The 21553-nt window shown below is 40.2% G+C and overlaps 1 protein-coding gene across 19 annotated transcripts in view; it reads right to left on the bottom strand.

Moving 5' to 3' along the window:
• NEK7 (NIMA related kinase 7) overlaps positions 1-21553 on the bottom strand; it is a 295992-nt gene that overhangs the window by 113794 nt on the left and 160645 nt on the right. The window contains exon 1 of one of the 19 annotated variants that reach the window (XM_049703806.1): positions 10002-10025. The exons of the other annotated variants lie outside the window; for them this stretch is intronic. The gene's annotated coding sequence lies outside the window, so the exon portion shown is untranslated. Of the gene's footprint in view, positions 1-10001; positions 10026-21553 lie in introns of those variants that run through there. 19 annotated transcript variants of the gene reach the window in all.

Genomic DNA, 21553 nt, shown 5'->3' with positions numbered 1-21553 from the left:
CTCCATTAAAGAATAAATGCATACCATTTCTTCTAGGTTATCCATTTTATTGGCGTATAGTTGCTGGGATATATCTGGAGAAAACCATAATTCGAAAAGACACATGCACCCCTATGTTCATAGCAGCACTATTTACACAGCCAAGACATGGAAGCAACCTAAATGTCAGTCGACAGAGGAATAAATAAAGATGATGTGCTGTATACACACACACACACACACACACACACACACACACACACAATGGAATATTACTCAGCCATAAAAAAGAACAAAATAACGCCATTTGCAGCAACATGCACCCCTATGTTCATAGCAGCACTATTTACAACAGCCAAGACACGGAAGCAACCTAAATGTTCGTCGACAGAGGAATAAATAAAGAAGATGTGGTGTATACATACATACACACACACACACACACACACACACACACACACACACTGGAATATTACTCAGCCATAAAAAAGAACAAAATAACGCCATTTGGACCTAGAGATTGTCATACTGAGTGAAGTAAGTCAGACAGAGAAAGAGAAATATCATATGATATCCCTTATATGTGAAACCTAAAAACAGGGTACAAAAGAATAAATACATAAACAGGTACACATATGATGATGGTGCACAACTTGGTTTGCAAACTACGCAGCATTAGAACTTAATAAGGAAGTGGGCCAGTCTATTTCCTGCTTCGCCCTTGTGTCCAGGAGCGTCACTGCGGCTGTGCTGACGAGCACTCTGGCCACCAAATCTGCCACTGTGCTGGGCCCACTAACAGCGCTGCTTCAGAGGCAGGCAGAGAAGACGAAAGCAGCTCACACTCAACATCTTTCTGAGTCTAAGCTGGACCCCAAAAGAAAGAAGCAGTGGGGTTTTTACTCCAGGACACTGACTGGTGACCTGAAAGAAGGAGGAGTAGGGGAGGGGCAGCCGCAGCAGGAGCTTGAGACTCTCTCTGATGGATTTCTGTTGTTAGCATGTTATTATTATATGTTATTTTTTTTTAAAAGGGAAATTAGAAGGAACACAAACATCTCTCAGCAACACAGAAGTCTCTTCTGAATATCTCCCCCCCTCCTGGTTTAAAACAGATTATCCATTAGTTTCAAATCCGTATGTAATCTGACTTATTCCCTAAATTACCATGTTTGGAAGTTATTTCAGACAATATATATAAATGAAATATCTGAGTTTGATTTTTATTTATTTATTTATTATTTATTTTTGGCCGCGTTGGGTCTTCGTTGCTGCACGCTGGCTTTCTCTAGTTGCGGCGACCAGGGGCTACTCTTCGTTGTGGGCTTCTCAGGGCGGTGGCTTCTCTTGTTCTGGCACACGGGCTCTAGGCGTGCAGGCCTCAGCAGTTGTGGCTCACGGGCTCTAGAGCGCAGGCTCAGTAGTTGTGGCTCTCGGGCTTAGCTGCTCCGCAGCATGTGGGATCCTCCTGGACCAGGGCTCGAACCCATGTCTCCTGCATTGGCAGGCGGATTCCCAACTACTGCACCACCAGGGAAGCCCTCTGAGTTTGATTTTTAAAATAACAAATATATAGATCTAAGCTATTGAACTTGAAGAACCATCAAGCATCTTACTATCTTCCAGTTCAGACACATGCCAAGTAAGGTCTCAGCACAGCAACAAGTAAGTGTTAAGACATGCTCTCACCTTCAGAGCTCTCTATTGTATCATCAAGGTACAAACACCGCTACTTTCCTGAAAAGGATCTTTGAAAAGGAAAGGATCTATAAAAGAAAATAGGAAGGAAGAAAAGGAAGGAGGGAGGGAACCCAAAGGAAGTGCAGTGAGTCAACCTCGGGCACTGTCCAGGCTGCAGATGAAACGAACGCCACTTCTTCTGAGCTCTTGTCACCGGCAGCCCTGTTTTGGGCACAGGGGCAGTGTGTGTGTGTGTGGGGGGGGGTTGTCATTATTTCTGCCGCAGGACTGTCCTGATGAGGACGTGCTCTCAGAAGCGTGATGGTCCTCACTTCTCCCCCACGGTCTCCATTCACTGAACAGGGCTTTCAGCCTCCAAAGGCCGTTAAGAGTGGCCAAGTCAACACCGAATCATCCTTTCCTTTGGCAGAGATGGAACGTCCCCACAGAGAGATATTCTTGCTCCCCCCAGAGAGGAAAGAAACTGAGTTCTGACGTGTGTGTAACACGCTGCTTCTCAAACTCTTCCAGGAGCCGGAGGAGGGGCCCAGCCCTGGGACCTGGGGGAACTGGCCTCAAGCCAGGTCAGCGAGAAATTCACCCCTAAGTTAATTGCTTCTGTTAAAAGATGAGAAGTTTTTGTTCTCCTCTTCATTATACGAAACATTTTCCCCCCAAACAATCCACAAGTGTAACTGATGCTCCAGGAAGACGGTTTCAGGGACCAGGCTTGAGAGGCGCGGCCCCGGGCAAACGTGAACTGTAATCACCTGACGCTCCAGAGAGAGCTCGGGCGTTTCAACATCCATGCGGGTGTGAGGTGTCATCTATTTCAACCCCCTTCAACTTTACACAATAATTACAATCACTGAGATTCTAAACAGACTTGGGAAATTAATGGTGGGGAGAGAAATGGTTATAAATGCCATGTAAGAATTCATGAAAACTTCATACTAAATACATTATTTTCTTCTAAAAGCATTTGTAATTCAAATGTGTTGATTCTAGCTTAAAAACAGAAGTGGCAGGAAGATTGTTTCCCAACAAATTTTTTTTCCATTCTTTTCCTTAATCCCCCTCCTCCCTGACACAAGAGTCACATTAGATAAGAGGGAGATCGCAGAGGCTGTGGCTCCCCTTGGGCCCCCGAGCCACCTCGACTCCCGGCGAGACTGTCCTGGTGACATGGCACCGGGACAGGGGAGGAGAGCGAGGGGGGCGCTCCGCCTGCCTGTGAGGCTGTGCACGCAGCGCTCCACAGGTGCGGGAGTCATCTGCTTCCAACCCAAAAATAAAACCTTCTCAAGCACTGAGTTTCCACGCTGGATTTCAGCACCTTTCCCCGTGGCTGGCAGGGGACGCCAAGTGACAAGGGCGCCCAGCCAGCCCTCCGTGTGAACAAAGGCTGGGCCACATTTGTTCATATTCCTGACAACGCCTACGACGGCACTAAAACTTGAACATGATGACTGATGCCTGCGAACACCCAGCCCCTAAGCCAGTGTAACAAATGTGGAGCTCCAGTGCTGCCGTGGCCACATCTGAGTTATTTCTGTTCTGGAAAGAGACGTGGCTAAAGTACCTCTGACTTTTTACATTCAGCCAAAAAGAGTCAGCAGACTAGATGCCCTCAGAGGAACGATTGTAATCAAGTGTCCTCAGACGTGACATTTTAGCTCGGTGCTAAATCTAAACTACAGTGCTCTCTGTGACGGCCACACAGGTCATTAAAAGCCCTGCTGAACAAAAGGCTCCCCAATTCTGATGACTGAACCAGTCTGTGTCTCACCCAGTTTCAGTACCTGCTGCATTCTGAAACAAAGCTTAAACGTGACCTTCAAGTGTCCCCCGTTGTGGCCCCTGAGAGGGAAGGCGCACCTCCCAGCCCTGCTGCTTCCTCAAGGTCTGCACGTCCCTGGGGCAGAAACCCCACCCACCTCTGTCACCTGCCTTCTCCCAGCAGATGATCAACAGGGTGAGGTTCCAGAGAGAGGAGAGACGGGAGCAGAAGCAATTCTAAAAATCAAGGAAGAACAGCAGGCAAGAAGAGAGAGAGAACAGCCTTTTTTTTAAGCGGTGGCCAATTTCTTAGCATATTAATGATGGATTCTATAAAAGGATTCAGTCACTGAAGTTTGACAGTCTAAAGCAGGGATCAGACAACTCATTCAGCAAAGGGTCACAGAGCAAACATTCCCAGCTTCACAGGCCATACAGTGTCTGCTGCAGCCAGCCGACCCTAATGGCAGAGCCGCCGTGGAACACGTACAGAGGAGGGGAGCAGCTGTGCTCGCATATAACTTTATTCAGAACATGGGTCAGGGCCATATTTGGCCACAGGCCATAGTCTGCCCACCCCTGATGTGAAGCAGTGTTTGTCACATTTTGGCCCAGTGAAAATCTGGGACCCAGGAGATATTTCATTGGCTCTTTTTATGTGAAACCATCTCTGCTAAACTTGGAGCCTGCCATTCCCATTGAGTACTGCATGCACTACATACTCTGGGTTTATCAAGTGTATGAAATGAATCAATGAGATAAAATAGGATACAGGCCCATGAAATTTAAGCTAAAGTAAGACTGAACTATTTTGTGGCTATCCTAACGACACTAAATCAGATACACCCTATGGGGTTAATTCTGGGGGGACTCACTAATTTAATTTACACTTCTGTTGTTCCCTCCTCACCACAACGAATGCAAATACAACCCTCTCCCACTAAAAAGCCCACAAATTAATAAAGTTATAAACAATAAAACATAGCCTGTGCATCACAGACCGCAAGAATCGCTATCAAAAATTCTATGGATCGCAACAACTCAACATGAACAAGTACAAAATTGAGGGAAGGCAGCCAGTAAGTCTAGCATCACAAATAATCCAAAAAACCAAAGAGAAAGCAGTTGCTGACAGCTTAAGAAGCCAAACAAGCGATTTTGGCAGAATCGAGGTGCTGGGGTGACAAAGCTGGAGTTCAGAGACTGCTATGGGGCAGAGGTCTAGGTGAGCACCCGAGGCAGCAGTCAAGATCCGGGACAGACCAACCTCCACGGATCAAGGTGAAAGGTGACCGCCTTCCAGAAGAAAACCAAATCCTCTCTGGAGAAGGTGACACCATTCAGGGCCTCTATGATCTGCTGTGCAATAAAAATCACCAGGCTGGCCAAGAAACCAGACATACAACCTAAAAAACAAGGGGGTGGGGAATGGATAACAGAAAGAGTCCCAAAAGTGAAACAGATTTTAGAAAAAAACCTTAAAATAATGATTAATATGCTCTGTAAATTAGTTGAAAATACAGAGAATTTCACCAGAAAACTGATATCTATAAAAAGAAGCAATGCACTGCCCATGAAGTGATAAAAGTTCTAATTTAATGCTGACTCTAAGAGGTCAGAGATGCATTGAAATCTCCCTGGCATTCTTCAACAGAGCACTGAAAGAGTATAATTAGCAAGGTAATGGGGCAGGGGTGAAACAGCAACAACAACAATGGAATGATTGACAAAGCAGTCAAGAAAGAAGGCAAAAGAGCAACAAAGACCAGCTGGAAGAGTAGAAAATAAATAATAAAATGATAGGCTTAAATCCAACTATTTCAGTAATGGCATTTAAATGTAAATGAATGAACTATTAGCTCCAATTATAAGACAAAACTGATCAGACCAGACACTCACAAATTCTGAATTGTCTGTAAGATACGTCATATACAGAACACAAAAAGATTTATTAGAAGAATGAAAAAGAAATACTACATGACAATGGCCAAAAAGAAAGCTGGTGTAACTCTATTTAGATTAGACAAAGTAGCTTTTAAAGACAAAAAGCATTATTAAAAGGAGGAATATCTTATAAAAATGAAAGGTACAATTCAACAAGGCACAACAATCCTATATTTGAATAACACAGCCTGAATCTATTAAGCAAAAAATTGATAAAACTAGAAGGAAAAAAACCCCACACAATTCTACAATCAAGAGTTGGAGGTTTTAAAACACCTCTCTCAGCAGCAAACAGAACTAGCAGAGGAAAAAACAAAAAAGCAGTAGGTAAAGAAAAGAGTTAAACCACACAATTAACTAATTAATATCAGTGGTATGAAATGCGTGCACTGGAAAGAAGAGAGTCTAAAAGCCTCCAGGTCACCCTCCAGGTCAGGAGCTGGTCCCTCGAGCTGCAGGAGTGACGGCTGCTGAGGGCTCACACCTGAGCTCCTCTCGAGGCAGCTGCCTCCACAGACGGTCATACAAAGGTCCAGACTCCTCCATCAACCTGGGACCATCCCGAAGGGCCAGTCCAGCCCTGGAACGTTCCTGTGGGATTGGCTGAAGCCTCTGCTGCAAGCACACTGCAATTAAGTACCTCCACTGACCATCCTGCTTCCTCCCAGGTGTTGTTCCCAAAAGCATTATACAGAAAAAAAAAAAAAAAAGGCCACACATGCAGATCTCAGAGTCTGTTTTTTGAAGAATTTGGCCAATGGCAGTTGCCAGTAGGAGTGGTCCAGAAAGCAGTCTCAAAGATGGGATTCTGCACCTGGATCACAGGCGACAGGTGAAGCACAGACAGCCCCTCGCATGAGTAATAGTGCGATGGTTAAAACTTTCACTAGTCATGCAGTGGGACGCAATACCAGCTGAAGGAAATTTACTGGCAGGTGGAGTAATCCCACCTGATGAGAGGCTGATGGGAAGTAGTGACTTGCAAGAACTATGGAATCAGCTGTTGCTGGGGTCGTCAGCGAATGGTAGGGGATGAAAACTGAGAGTGATCTGAGGTCACATGAAAAGTTAAGACGGCCCCTTTCATCGTCTGCAGTCAGCAGAAAGGGCCAAAGATTGGGCCCAAGACTAACTGTCGAGGTAGCAGATCATCAGTTCTGCTGAGACTGCTATTCCGAGGTCAGGATCCAGACTGGGAAGAAATGGGGCTCTGAGATGTGACATAGGGGCGTTTGTGGAAATAAACATGTGGAAATATTTGTGGAATCTGCAAATATTAGTACATTACTGCAAATGTACGCACAACTATTCTTGGAAGTATAGAGGTTTTTAAACTAAATGGAAATAGGGATGGTGGTGGTATTGCTGTACCAGGAAAGCTTCCCACTGACCTACAAGCATTTTGTCTTTCCCTCTTCCCACTCTTCTCCACTGACTATCTCTATCAATAAGCAAATACCAAAATGACTACTTCAGGTCCAGCTTCTCCTCTAAGCATCTCCACTGCAAGCCTGCTATACAAAAGTGAACTCAATGACTTCCCCACGAACTGATTCCAACTATTTTCACTTCAACCCTTAAACACTACCATCCACTTCGTCCCTACAGTGGAAACCATGGAGTAATCCTTCATTCAGCCCTGTCTGCCCCACATCCAATAAAATTCCAAGTCATACCAATAACTTAAAAAGAGCAGGAATAAATGAAATAGAAAATAAAGACAGTAATACTCCACAAGACCAAAAGCTGGTTCTTAAAAAAAAAAAAAAATTAATAAAAATAGACAAACCTATGGCAAGATTGATCGAGAAAAAAGGAAAGTGAAAAGAAAGATAATAAAAATATACGAATAACTACAAATCCAGAAGAATAAGAAGTGTCAGGGGGAAAGAATACAAAAATAATGATAATTTTTCTCAGTAAATCTAAAACCTTAGATGAAATGGACAAATTCCTGAAAAAATGTGTTGTGTATTTGTTATGTCTATGAAACTAATTCTGAATTATGAAAGAAAAAGGAGCCAAAAATAGCCAAGAAATTTTTGAGAAACACCACCAAGGCAAAGGGCTTTTCCCAAACAGAGATCAAGACTTACTGAAAGTGTAACTGAAGCAGGAAAAAACAAAGACCAGCAGAGCAGAACTACAGCCCAGAAACAGAACTACTCCCGTATGAAAACTTTATATGTGACGGAACAGGCACTACATGTGTACATACTTAAGTAGGGGACCACCACCTTCCACTACACACAGTGGGCTAGAAACCTAAATGTGAAAAGTAAAACTTTTGAGGAAAATAGACAAGTATCTTCATGACATCAAAGTAGAAGGAAATATACTTCAGGATAAACGATGCAACTATGAAACACTGATAAGCTCGATGATGTTCGTTCATCAAGGGAGACAACTGAAAAAGTGCAGAAAATTCATAGACCAGGAAAAAAATATTCGTAATACATATAACCAACACAGACCTAATATCTAGGGTTTGTGAAGAGCTCAATAAACAAGACAATCCAATTTTTTTAATTGGCAAAGACATGAACAAGTAATTTTCAGAAGAGCATTTGAAAAAATATTCAATCTCAGCATTTTAAGATCAGAGATAGGCAAATTAAACTAACAACAGGGTACTATTTCATATCCATTGGAGAGGCTAAAAACTTTAAATTCTGGCAAAATTCAACCAAGATATGGAGCAACTAGAACGCTCATATACTGTAGGTGGGAATATTTGGAGGACAATGTCCCTAGGACCTCCCAATTCCCCTCCTACGTGCCCAAAAGACACACACAAGAATGCTCAGGGCATGTTGGAAAGAGCATTTCACTTCTGCCAAAAGACCCGTTCCCAGGGGAATAACAGCCTAGGACCCCTCCATGTGCTAGTTTCCCAGTTTGAGGGTTCCTAATCCACTGAGTTAAAACAGAAGTGATCTCTGTTAAACTTGATCTCTGTTACGACTTGTTTTTAAACACATTTTAAAAATATAAAAATGATAAATACTATATAAAATTTATGACTACCCCTTTACTGTTCAATAGAAAACACAGCAAAAATCTTTCACTGATTTAGAAAAGTCAATATTCTAACAAATCTCACTTGTTGGAAATAAAATAGTCATTCTCTTCTTGGGCCAATTTTCTAATAAATGGTGGAAATACAGAACAAAACAAAACATTTCTAGAAAAAAATACTAAATTTCTAAATGTATAATTGATAATTATTCATTTAGAAAAACCATGTTTTAATTCTAGCATTCCATAAAATAGCAAACTCAATAAATATACATTTTGTTAAAGCTTAAGTCATTTAAAAAGCATTAAAGAAAAATAATGGTATAAAAACACCACCACTCTGACAGTTTGAGTTGGTTTGCCTGTCTTGGGAGAAAATACCAGAATACTCTGACTTAGGAAGATGGAGGTATGTTGAAACTTAGAGGAGTCTCAAGAGTCTGTCTATTGCAACTGACTGAGACATGACAGTATGCTCCCAGACGACAACACTGAAACGGACCCAATTCCTAAGTTTCACAGTGGATTTGGACGTCAACTCTGACAGTACTGGGGGTGGGCGAGAGGGATCCCTGGCTATTTTTTATGCATCTTCAGGAAAAGGAAACTTAAGGCTAAAGTAATATTTTCATCAAAACATTTTCCTCTGTCTCATCTGATTCAAGTACAGTACAAGCACTTCTGGAAATAGTATGACTAAGAGCATAGGAAAGAATTATCCGTGGTGTTTGGAATGGTTCACTTTATGTGTCAAGTTGACTGGGTCATGGGGTGCCCAGATATTTGGTTAAACATGATTTCTGAGCTTCTGTGAGAGTGTTTCCAGATGAAACAGGCATTGGAATCAGAGGACTGAGTTAAGCAGCCTGCCCTCCCCACATGGGGGAGCAGCATCCAATCCATCAAGGGCCTGAATGCCACAAAAAGGCGGAGCAAGGGGGAACTCTCTCTCTGGACGACTGCTGAGCTGGAATGTTGGTTTTCTCCTGCCCTTGGCCTGGGTCTCACACCACTGGCACTCCTAGCCCTCAGGCCTTCGTAACTGCATTACAACTTACACCACCACTTCTCCTGGTTTTGGGGCCTTTGGACTTGGAGTAGAACTGCATCACCAGCTTTCCTGGGTCTCCAGCTTGCAGGTGGCGGATCTGGGGGCACCCCAGCCTCTGGAATCGCGTGAGCAGATTCCTTACCACAAATCTCTTTATACATGTGTATCTGATGTGTGTATGTATGTATACAGCTGGATACACGGCTAGTTGCACAGGTTAAGGTAACCACATATACAGAGAGGTGTGTGTGTGTGTGTGTGTGTGTGTGTGTGTGTGTGTGTGTGTGTTGTATGTGTATCCTCTTGGTTCTGTTTCTCTGGAGAACCCTGTCTAATACAGTGTTGTATTCTTAAATTAACATATTAGTTTATACAGCAATACAAATCAAATAATTTAAGTAAACACAAAATAATGATACTCTTCCCCTCTTTTTTTTTAATCAGTGAAACTAAAGTGAAGTTTAACTTTTAAATCAGTTAATATACAAATTGCTTATTCATTCTAACAACTTCTTAAAATCGACTAAATGCTGTTTAACCGAGTAGTTACCTTTTCGAATTTTTGAAAGTGTATCATCCGAGCTTAGAAGCTATTCTGAGCATAATACTAAGAAGAATGCAGCCCCTGAAGGAATGAATAAAATAATTTTAAGTTGTTGGTCCCAAAAGAATAAATATTTTGAAATATTCTGAAACAAAATCTGCCTTCATCTTAAAAGCCTTTAACATTAGTCTGAAAGTTCAAAGAGGTCTGTGAGTCATGAGATGTTTTCTCCCAGACTGAAATTCTATATAAAAATTGTTCCCTGGAAAGAATTTTCAACCAGAGGTTATAAAAACCAAAAGCAGTATTAACAATGCAAAGTGCAACCTAACATCCACCTGACAGCTATGACAGCCTACTCAGCAGCGTCCTACGACTGCTCACTCCACTCAGGAGGAATCCTTAGTCCTTTTAACTTGAAAGATGCAAGTAACTACTTCTCTCAATTGTGCTTTAAATATAACTAATCGAAGATATTGGTTCATACAATCAGGGATTAATTACATCATAATTAACCAAAAACAGCAAAATTTTCAAATGTCTATTTCAAATGACAGCCCTGGGGTCCGGAGCTACGAGCCGGAACGCAATGCAAGCACAGCAACCACCCAGGCCCCTCTCCTCCTCCCTGGGACCCGTGGGCAGAAGCACCAACGCGGCTATGCTGGCGCTCCGGCTGGTGGCTGTGCTCTCATGAACCGCTGGGCTCTAATCACGTCTCCCCATCCACTTTCAGCTCCCTCAGAGTCGGAGCAGGCCAAGCTTCTTGCTCGCTTTGTCGTTTATTCTAGTCTTAGCACCGACTCCTTTTGGGCCTGCATGACAGCCAGCAAATAACAATACTAGAAACAGGATAAAACAACAACCACCTGTTCTTCACACAGTATCTTGGCATTTCACACCTTTAAAGGAAACTGTAAAGGTAAGAGGGAGTTCAACAAATCAGAATATTAACTTCGATGGATTTAATGTTCTATTTCACCAAACACACACCCAATATGCCTTGACATCTGAGTTCATTACTAAACAGAAAACTAAGAAGAAAGATAATATTTCAATAGCTATGGAAATAATTTCAAATACATCCTTTCACATATAAAAATAATTTCCATTAATCAGTTTACTGTTCTAAACATACTGACCATAAGTTTAAATAAAATGACCATTAGAAAGGTGATCCAGTGACATAAATCTTCTAGCTCGTTAAAGAATCGCAGCATAAATTCTCTCATAAGGTCATCTTCTAGGGCCAAGATTCTGCGTACATGTTTTAACAAAGAAAATGATTTATAGATTTTCATTTTCACGTTCAATATTTCAGTATGCACCCAACGGTATGGCCTCAGGAAATTGAAACAGAAATGACAAGTTATCTGGAAGACGACCAGCAACCAATCACCAATCAAACTGAACGAGTCCTTTCTTTTCACAAAACCCAGCTTTATATATTTATACATAATTTTTTATGCCAATATTGCTTCTATTGAAACAAGTAACAAGACTACCTTTCTCCCCCCTCTGGACCCTTTCATCCCTCATCATTCCCTCACCAATCTGTAGTTAAACCTTAAGCATGTATCATACAATGTGCAGAAAAACAACCATAATTCAGACTCCCTGAAGAAGATATCTGTTTCCTTAGCAAATTCCACAATTTACCGCTTTCTAAGGCTGGTTCCGTGGGTGACACTTCACAGTTACCACAAATGCACTGGTCTCAATTTTTAAGATTACAAGAAAAACCATACACATAAATTAACTTATACTTCAGTGTGTATTGCTCACACGTATGTTCTGTACTCAGTTCAACACTCTCATTGGTGTGAGAAAAATTCAGAATAATTGTTTTTAACGTTTAAATCAGTTTGGACATAATTAAGGAAAAGAACATTTAAAAAAAAAGAAAAAAATCTCTTTGAGATATGCTCCTGTTATATTTATACTATCAAACCTATTCCCACAACTCAGCAGCTATCAAAAGGTCACTACGCAAGCAGTAAACAATAACAAAAATAGTTTCCAAATCCCTGAGACCCTAGAGCTACCTGTTCCAAGAAAGGAAACATGGAAATCAGACACAATGTTGAACTTTTGAGGAGAACCTGATCAGTAAGGCAAGGCACAGTCACATGTGCTACAAACCCAAGATTAGTTGTTAGGAAGACAATTTAGCCGTCAACTGAGCACAAGGGATGCACAGACAGCTGCGTAGTTAGGGTAGAAATAAAAAACAAGTGCAGCTGATTGAGAGGAAGGCCCTGGTCAATTTATTTTCCGGTTCGTTTAAATCCACAAGATGAAGCAAGTCAGTATGATTATAAATCTAATCTAACGTAATATGACTTTTTCAATTTTGGGCAGTCCACATATCACACCGACTTTTTCCTCTATTATTTTCAGATTGACTAGATGTGTTTCACCCAGTTCCGCTGACACAGATCCTCACTGACACTGATTAAGTATTTCTGAGTACCTTTATATCTCCGTCGTCACCACATTAACACTGCTTATTAAGGGCCTATTATATGCAGGTGCTACACTAGGCACTGGGCGTATATCCTGCACAGAACGGACACAGACGCTGCCCTCAGGGAGCCTGCAATCTAGTTAGAAAGGGTCCCTGTGATGGCTAGTTTGACAGGTGAAAAAGGCAAGGTGATAAAGGAGCATATACCAGAGTTTGGGGGAAACGGGGGAGGGGGCTGTCAAGGAACTCTTCCCACTGAGGCCTCAAGGATAAGCGGGAGTTCATTTAATGAGGGGGTGAAAGAAGGGGAAGAAAGGGGACAGAGAAGGAATTCCAGGCAGTGCCCCTCCACATGGGAGGTGTTCTGTCTGGGTTCTGTCTGTCCCTCATACTCATTACATACAGAAAGGCTCCACTTCATGGATGGTCAGAGGTGCTTGCAACCTTCAATATGTCAAGACACCACATTTCTTACACTTCTACTGTTTTAATATCAGATCACATAATTCAAGGAATGAGATTCTTCCGCCTGCCAATGCAGGAGACACGGGTTCTAGCCCTGGGCTGGGAAGATCCCACATGCTGCGGAGCATCTAAGCCCGTGCGCCTCAACTACCGAGCCCGCGTGCCTAGAGCCTGTGCTCTGCAACAAGAGAAGCTACCACAATGAGAAGCCCCCGCTCGCCACAACTAGAGAAAGCCCGCGCAGCAACGAAGACCCAATGCAGCCAAGATTAATTAATTAATTAATTTTTTTTTAAAAAAAGGAATGAGATTCTTAGTTCTATAATTCAGAACAAGACTTTAATAGACCCATCAAGAAAGCTTTACCAAGGAACATTCTGAATTGGGAGAATTCATTTCCTCCCTCCCAGAGGAGTATGAAGTGAAAATTTTATGTCTTAAGTAGTTTCACAAAGCTGAACCATACATAAAATGAGGCAATCACCAATAACACCTGTTTAAAACAAAATATCCGCCAGAAAACCTGGCTTATCTCAACTGATGGACACAGTTCCCATTCATGACAGAACTAAGTTAAAATACAGAATCACTAAGCAAAAAGCTTCTCTCTTCCTGCTAAGTAAAAGAAACGCCTCAGAGAGGAGAAGTGGGCACCCCCATTAACACACCCCGGTCTTCACAGGCGTGCTTGTTTGTATGTTGAAAATAGAACAGTGAAGACATTGTTTTTAATACGGATTTTCCTAGTACCTTTCAAAAGCGTATTGTCACTGGACTTTCCCCAAACCACCAGTAACGTTCTATTTTGGCTTAGAATATTTTGTCACTATATTAGTGGAGATAAGGATAATCTTGTTATTACTGCTGACATCGTGTTCTGTTGTGTGTATGTGTTCTAAAGTTGGTAAAACTGCTGTCAACACAAACCCAAATTTCACTTAAGAATCCTTAAGTCAACCATTAGTCACAAATCTTCTAAATTTTTGAATGATCTAGAAAAATAATGGAAGTTTTATGAATATATAAGCAGTTTGACTATTTAAAATTGAAATTATTATATATATGAATTTTCCAATAAAGCCATGTAAAAACTGTCTCTCAGTCAAATAGGCTGACGGGAAAAAAGTCAAGCCTATCAACTGAAGAAATGAAGTTCAGACCTCTACAGTGCTTATTCATCCACTCCTTCAAAGGGGGCACTTAAAGTCATAGATTATTATAAAGGACTCCGATGCCTAAGTAAGTGAAATACTATGCACATTTATTTATATTGTATTTACCATTTGTGAAAACTGCCCAGTGAATAAAGTCAAAACTTTGCTTTCTGTTAGAGCACATCGTATATTGTGAGTAATCAATGAGTACTAAGCACCAGTAACACTGATACATTTCCTAAGAACTAAAATCTGGCATGTGCATATCTCATTATTAAATCACTTGAAAGTTATTGTTAATTAAGCATCAAACTGTTAAATGGTCCAGGTATCACCAATACACACAATGTCCAAGGAAGTCCAGAGGAGGTTCCTACACTCCCAGATTTCTGATGTCCTTTAGAAAAATATGAAACAGAGAAAAGGAAAATGTTTCTATTTATGTTCTCTTCACACGATTTTTGAACCACCCTAGGAGTGATTTTTGCTTACTGGAATCACACGCTATGTGTCCCCCAATGCTTAGAACACAATGGGCACAAAGCAGACATTCAAGTATTTGCCAAATGAATGAAAAAATAAAGCCTACCTAATCCTGCTTTGTTTTGGTGAACTTAAAAAGCAGTGGTTAAAACTGACTCTAAATGCTAATTTAGAGTAAAATAAGAAAAGCAGCAGGGATTTGTTCCATCAATTAACTACCACAAGTGTCTAGGACTACAAATGTGTATTTACCATAAGTCAGAAGCATTTCAGAGTATAATGTTGAGAAGGCTAGCTAGCATCATAATAATCAGTTGCATTCATCATCCTAGAATACCTTCACTATATCATCGTTCTGCTTAAAAATTTCTAATTGTTCTCCACCATTTTTAGAATAAAGTCCAAATTCCTTAGCCTGGAACTGCAGGTCCCTATTTATTCAACAGCAATGTACTGACTTCCTTCTCTGAAGCAGGCAGGTACTAAGGATAAAAAGATGAACAACAAAGGGAGCCTTCCATTGAAGAGCTCACATCCCAGTGAAGAGGCCTCAGAAGCAGCTGCCAGAGATGCAGCCGATGGAAAGTCAAGGGAAGGCTCAAGTTTCAGGCTACTCAACGCAGACTCGGAAGACTGGCTGGTTCTCAGACGAAGAGTTAGAGCTAGTTTTCCATTTTACAAATACCACTTTGGCAGCCATAGACAGAATGAATCAGAGCCTCATGTCGCACTCTTTTTGCCAAACTGGCCCATTTTTGACCTTTAGAAACCCTAATTTCGCCTACCGCAACAGCTTCCAGTCACAGCCCAGCACACACCCCTCTGCTTCCCTGGGGCCTCGGGGGAGTCCACCCAAACCCCAGGAGACCCCCTGTCCGTTGATGTCCCTGCAGTAGCCTGACACTATGGTGCGCTCTACAGGCACTAAGGGCCTTCCTCACATTGTCAATGACACCATCGGTCAGGGTTATAAAATCCTTGGTGACAAAGGCTGTAGCAGATTCCTCTGAATCTCCCATCATATCCAGCACAGTTCTTCCACAATACGCCTTCACAAGGTACAGTGAATAACCACTGCTTATCAGCTGGATTCTATTTTATCAAAACAATAAGTGTGTTTAAGTCCCTAAGTAGATAGCATGGAACAAGGAACAGTGGTTTTAAAAGTCAGTTTCTCAAATTTAAAAACAGAAGTAGTATTTTCAAAAAATAACCCTAAAATCCCTGCATGTTTTTTTCATATTATTTAACTACTTGTAATACATACAGAAATCAAAACTGCAGGCGGGGCAGCAAGAATACCAACCAGAAAACCAAGTCATAATCCACAATCAGAATCTTAGGCTGTAATAAGAAAGCAGGCAAACACAAGTCCATCTCTCTCTCTTACACACACACACACACACACACACACACACACACTTATTCACAACTGTTGCCTCTCCAGGTCAAAGCCTAAGAGATTAAAACAAGCCTGTCTGCTTGGAAACAGAGGCCAAATAGACCTACTTATTATTTAATATTTAAACAAAAGAGAAAACTCAAGAATGGCAAAACCATTATTAATGTATGTCCAAGAACACCTTCCTAACTGAAAGTTGGCAATCAAATTATGCACATCTCTGTATCTCCTGGGATTTACAGTTTTGCCATCAAAAATGTCCATTACAGTCAACTACCTAGAAGTTGACTAATCTGCTGTCCTGATACAGACTTCTCCCTGTTGCCCACCTTTTGATGATTTCACTCTTTACTTCCATCAAACAGAGGTAAACTTGAGGAACATCTACCTATATTTTGTTTAATATGTCAAAGCTATATTAACATAAAACCCAGTGTCCTAACAAACGTAGTTATTTCATTAATTGTCAAAGTTTAATGAGGTCTTTACTTCAATTAAAGCGCTGTCCCTTTCACGTGTCATTTTTAAGAAACTGATTTGCTTTACAACATTTTGTTAAATGTTAACAAAATATATTTTAAGTACAACTTGTGGATTAGTCCACCATCTAGGTGAAATTTCTCAAATAATCATTTCTTCTGTTATAGCACTGAATGAAATGTAAGAGTCCTACAACCCTACAAGTTTAGAACTTCATTGTTTCTGTTTACTTCTTCAGTGATGTTATCAAGGAGATTCTCATGAACATAAATAATAACAGTGGAAGAAAAGCACTTGAATATGATACGCAGAATACAACTTAACCCACTTGCACCAAGCACGGTCTTTGTAATGTCTCACTTAACGCTCTCAGCCTCAGTTACCTAAAATATCAAATACAACTGGAGGACATGACTTCCAAAGTCCCTTCCAGTCTCAAACATCCGCCAAATTCTAATTTCCTCTGAAATAAATAAGTCACGTTGCATAAATTGGAGCAGTTCCCTCTGAGCCAGGGACCCTGGGCTGCTGCAGGTCAGTCCCCGCCCCCGAGAAGAGCCTCCCTAGGATGCCTGAGCCATTCCTAAGATCCCTTCATGAAAGTCTTCACGGAATAAAACACTACTGAGAAACAGTCAGTGGCCAATTAATCTGAAATCTAAAATACCAAGAAGCGAAAGTTTTTATTTGCTTAGAATGACATTTCAAGTACACAGCTGACCTCACAAAAAAAACTAAGTTAATGCTACTGGGTTTGTTACTGTTTCTGAATTATTTAAAGATGATGTGATGCTCTAAGATTCCAATTTATAATTATTTACCTCAAGGTACAAGGGAACTATCATGTGTTTAAAGTTAATGGGAAAAACCATATAAAATAGATGACATTCTCAGTTTCATAACTTATCCCCTTTTAACCTTTCCCATATAGATATTTCTCTTACATTAAAAAAAAAACCCAATCATTTTATGAATGCATGTTAGAGCATCATTTCATGAAGTACTTTATACAGTTTGTCCTATTATGAATCAACATTGAAAAATGTGTGAGCTATAAGGCCATTACTAATTCACACATTTGTAAATGACTATATGAATGTAATTTATTTAATAAGCCTGAGAATTTGTTTCAAAGAAAAAATCGTATGTCCTCTTATAGAAAATACTCCCTGTGTCTTCTTACTGTGAATCTGTAAATCAATAAGCAAAAGGCACACACCATTGGACTATCTTCCTAAAAGATTATTATGATTATCAAATATTATTACAAAGTCATAATTATCAGCAAAAAAATGCTGTAGCCAAAGGGAGAAAATATGGTAACAACAAAAATTATGAATTCTAGCGCTGACTCTGTCACTGTCCAGCAAATGCAAGCTTAGGAAATCCACTCAGTGTCCTCCCTTTACCGTCTGTCCAGTGAAGAAAAGCCTGCCCATTCCTCAAGCAAACCGTTAAAAGGAAAAGAAAGCTCATGCAAACCTCTTCTGCCATATTTTCATCTAGCTATACAGTTAAAACAACAGATTTCAGGGTATACACTGAACAAATCACTTTAGAATAAGTAACAAAATGTTAGCAATGTAAATACTGATTCTAAATTATGACACAACTGTATTATTAATTTTCCCTCTGTAACAGAAAGGCTTTTAAATACTAGTTTTAACTGCATGCTTAATTTTCACCTGAAAATCCAAAAGAAAAAAGATCTTCATGTTTCCTTGTTGCCATGATTTTTAGGGTTTCCAAATTCTGTTTATATGTCCTCTTCCAGCAAAATGAGTATGAATATGCTTTACTGACATCTTACACTTACAGTTTTGTAATTTTTTGAAATTATTTATTTATTTATCTTTGGCTGCCTTGCATCTTCGTTGCTACACTCAGGCTTTCTCTAGTTGCAGTGTGTGGGCTTCTCGTTGCGGTGGCTTCTCCTGTTGCATAGCACGGGCTCTAGGCACACAGGCTTCAGTAGTTGTGGCACATGGGCTCAGTAGTTGTGGCTTGTGGGCTCTAGAGCGCAGGCTCAGTAGTTGTGGCTCACGGGCTTAGCTGCTCCACTGCATGAGGGATCTTCCCCAACCAGGGCTCGAACCCGTGTCGCCTGCACTGGCAGGCGGATTCTTAACCACTGTGCCACCGGGGAAGCCCTGTAATTTTTAAAAAGTTCCCACAGGCACCTTCTCAAGACATCACAGTGGAGTGAGGGGGGGAATAATTTCCAGGTTACAGGTGAGAAAACTCCAAAGAGGCAAGTTATATGACTTATCCAAGATCATACAAGGAGAAAATAATAGAATTCAGATTTCCTGACTCCTATAAATCAGTATTAAGTTCAGCCTATTGTGTGTCTCTTCACACACACTCACTCACACACACACACACACACACACACACACACACACACACAGCCCTGAGTAACTGTGGCTTCTTCCTGGAAATCGAAAGACTGCAGAAATCTGCATACAAACAAAATTTTCTCAAGCTCTGTAAAGCCACAGTTCACAGCTAGGGTTTCATGGGCTGGAATGCAATCCTCAAGACCACAGAAAAATTGTGTTTAGCTCAAAACCCAACCACATCCTGGAAAGTTCTGAGCCGGCCTCGGGTCCCCAAATCCCTTGCTTTTCCTAAATGAGCACTTCTGCCATTATAGGATTCTTCCTTACGCATCCTGCTTTACCAAGGATAATCCTTCTGGCCAGGATAATCCTTTTTAAAAACAGTATTTATAATACCCCTTTACTGTTCAAGAACCTTTATAAAATTCCCTGTCACTTAACTGTTAGACAAAATTTAAATTCACCTTAAGTATTCAAGGCTTGCTAGGCAAATGAATAAAGCAAACATAAAGAGGCCCATCCTGAAGAGTATCTATTTCCATTTTGAAAAATCATGTATTTCACACTTAAAAAATACTTGACATAAAGAAAAAGATCATTTTTTACTATAATCCATTTTGATCTAAAAACTACATAAGGATACACTTCCAAATAATGTTTTCATTAACAAATCGCAACAGAATGCATAAAACACAAGGTCCTATATTAGACTGGGTGACAAAAAAAATGTAAAAATTAATTATTATTTCCTTCTCTCAAAGAGCTTAAAATATAGCAGATAAGAATAAGGACGAACTATGAAATTGCAACAAATTATGATACTGACCATATTCCATATCAAACGATATTCCCAATTTTCTAAGTTTTTTTAATGTAAAAAAAGGAAGGGTTAGGTATCAAATGATATCAAATGCTTTTCTGCTCTAGTAAGCTTATACAAGTTTTCTTACTGAACCAAACAAGGTAATGAATCATATAACTAGATCTTTTCTATTAAACCACCTTTATATGCTCAGATAAACCCTCCTTGATTAATGAATGACTCTTCAACTGTTCCATTAGTCTTAATTTTATTACAGAATGTACACCAATATTCAGAAGTGTTTTCCAAACTCTGTTCTTTAAAACACCGGATTCCCTTAAGTTGTTATTGGTATTCCACAACCAAAACAGAGAGACAGAGAGAGATCCATCATCAAAGGTATCTGCAAAATACTGGGCTAAACAAATACTGGGCTAGACTTCTCGGGGACCCTAATATGCTAAAAAGTGCACTGTGACCCTCAAAAATGGTACCCTATACAGATTTTTCCAAAACTGTCTAGCCGCAAAATTCTTCCACAGAACTTCCATTAATCTCTTGGAGAACTCTGGTAATCTGTTAAACATAGCTTGGTTGATATTTTATTTAAATGTTTGGTCCAATTTTTGGTATTAAGAATATACTAACTCAAGAGCATGAATCAGAAGATTCCCATTCATTTAATTTTATGAAGTGAAAATATAAAAACTGAGCTTAGAAGTCTGTTGTGAAGGCAGCTCATATAACTTCAATTCTTCATAGTTACTGGTCTGCTAATGATTACAGCGAGTCAATTTTTTTAAAACTGTCCTTTATTGTCTTCAGTGCTTTTTTTTCATTCAATTCTACTCTGGAATTCTTATTCTTAACCTTCTGTGTTTTCTGTTGTGTATTCCTTACAAATCTTAGCCTACCTTTTTATTTTTAACCTTTCTACGTTTCTTTGTTCTAAGTATCTTTTGAAAGCAGGACACAGTTGAGGATTATTTTTTAGGTTGAGTCCATCTTTTAAAACAGAAATTTAATACATTTAACACATTTAACACGTTAAACACATTTAATGTAAATTGTTTCACTGGTGTTTGTCTTTTAGAGTCTTGTTTTTTGTTTCCTTCCTGTTTGGTTTGTTTTTTCATCTCTTGCCGTATGAACCATGTTTGCTTGCTTTAATCCTGTCCAGCTGCTTAGAAAGCATATATCCCCTCCTATTTTAAATTCTACTAATGGTGACGTCCAAGTTTTTTTAAGTCCTCCATTAACCAGTTTTTGGCTGATTATCAAGGGAAAAGTAAAATCCATCTTATGATGCACAATCCGATCCAGGCTAGCCAAGGACTGATCATGCCATTACTTTTCCCCTAATGCTCCATCTCCAGAGATTATACGTTTTATAGCCATAGCCTATCCAAGTTATCCCTGGCATTTTGTACTATTTCCAACCTTGAATAACACCTGTTTAGTCCTGCTTTTACATCTAATCTGCTCCAGTGCTCATTCCCAATGCTTTCGTACAAAGATGGCCCCTTCCCAAACTCTTAGTTTTGACTTTTCTCCTATAGTACATCTATAAGTATTTTTTCTAAAGGTCACACATGCAACACATTTTCTCTACCCCTGAAACCGTCACTCCCTTTTAATCACACGTGAACAATAATCTGGCTATGTATACACTGTTTTAGCCACAACACCATGCTTTGTTCTCTGCAGTAACTGGTCCGTTACTTCCAGTATTTTGTGATACTAAAGAGAACACGTTAATCCCTTCCAATTTCTTGGATGAAGATCCAAGTTCCAGTGACTTACTTTTATCAATTATTGGTTAATGTATTTACTTCTACTTAATGTACTACCTGCTTGGAATAAATCAAGCTAGCAATCTGAATCACCACCATAAAGGGCGTGATTAGAAAATTATTTTATCTGCTTCTTTCCTTTCCACACAAAATACATCTTTTGCTCGATG

The sequence above is a fragment of the Orcinus orca genome, chromosome 1 (genome assembly GCF_937001465.1).
Source record: "Orcinus orca chromosome 1, mOrcOrc1.1, whole genome shotgun sequence".
In the NCBI taxonomy this organism is placed as follows: Eukaryota; Metazoa; Chordata; class Mammalia; order Artiodactyla; family Delphinidae; genus Orcinus; species Orcinus orca.
The sequence above is the reverse complement of the archived record's forward strand: the minus strand, read 5'-3'. Positions and strand labels throughout refer to the sequence as shown.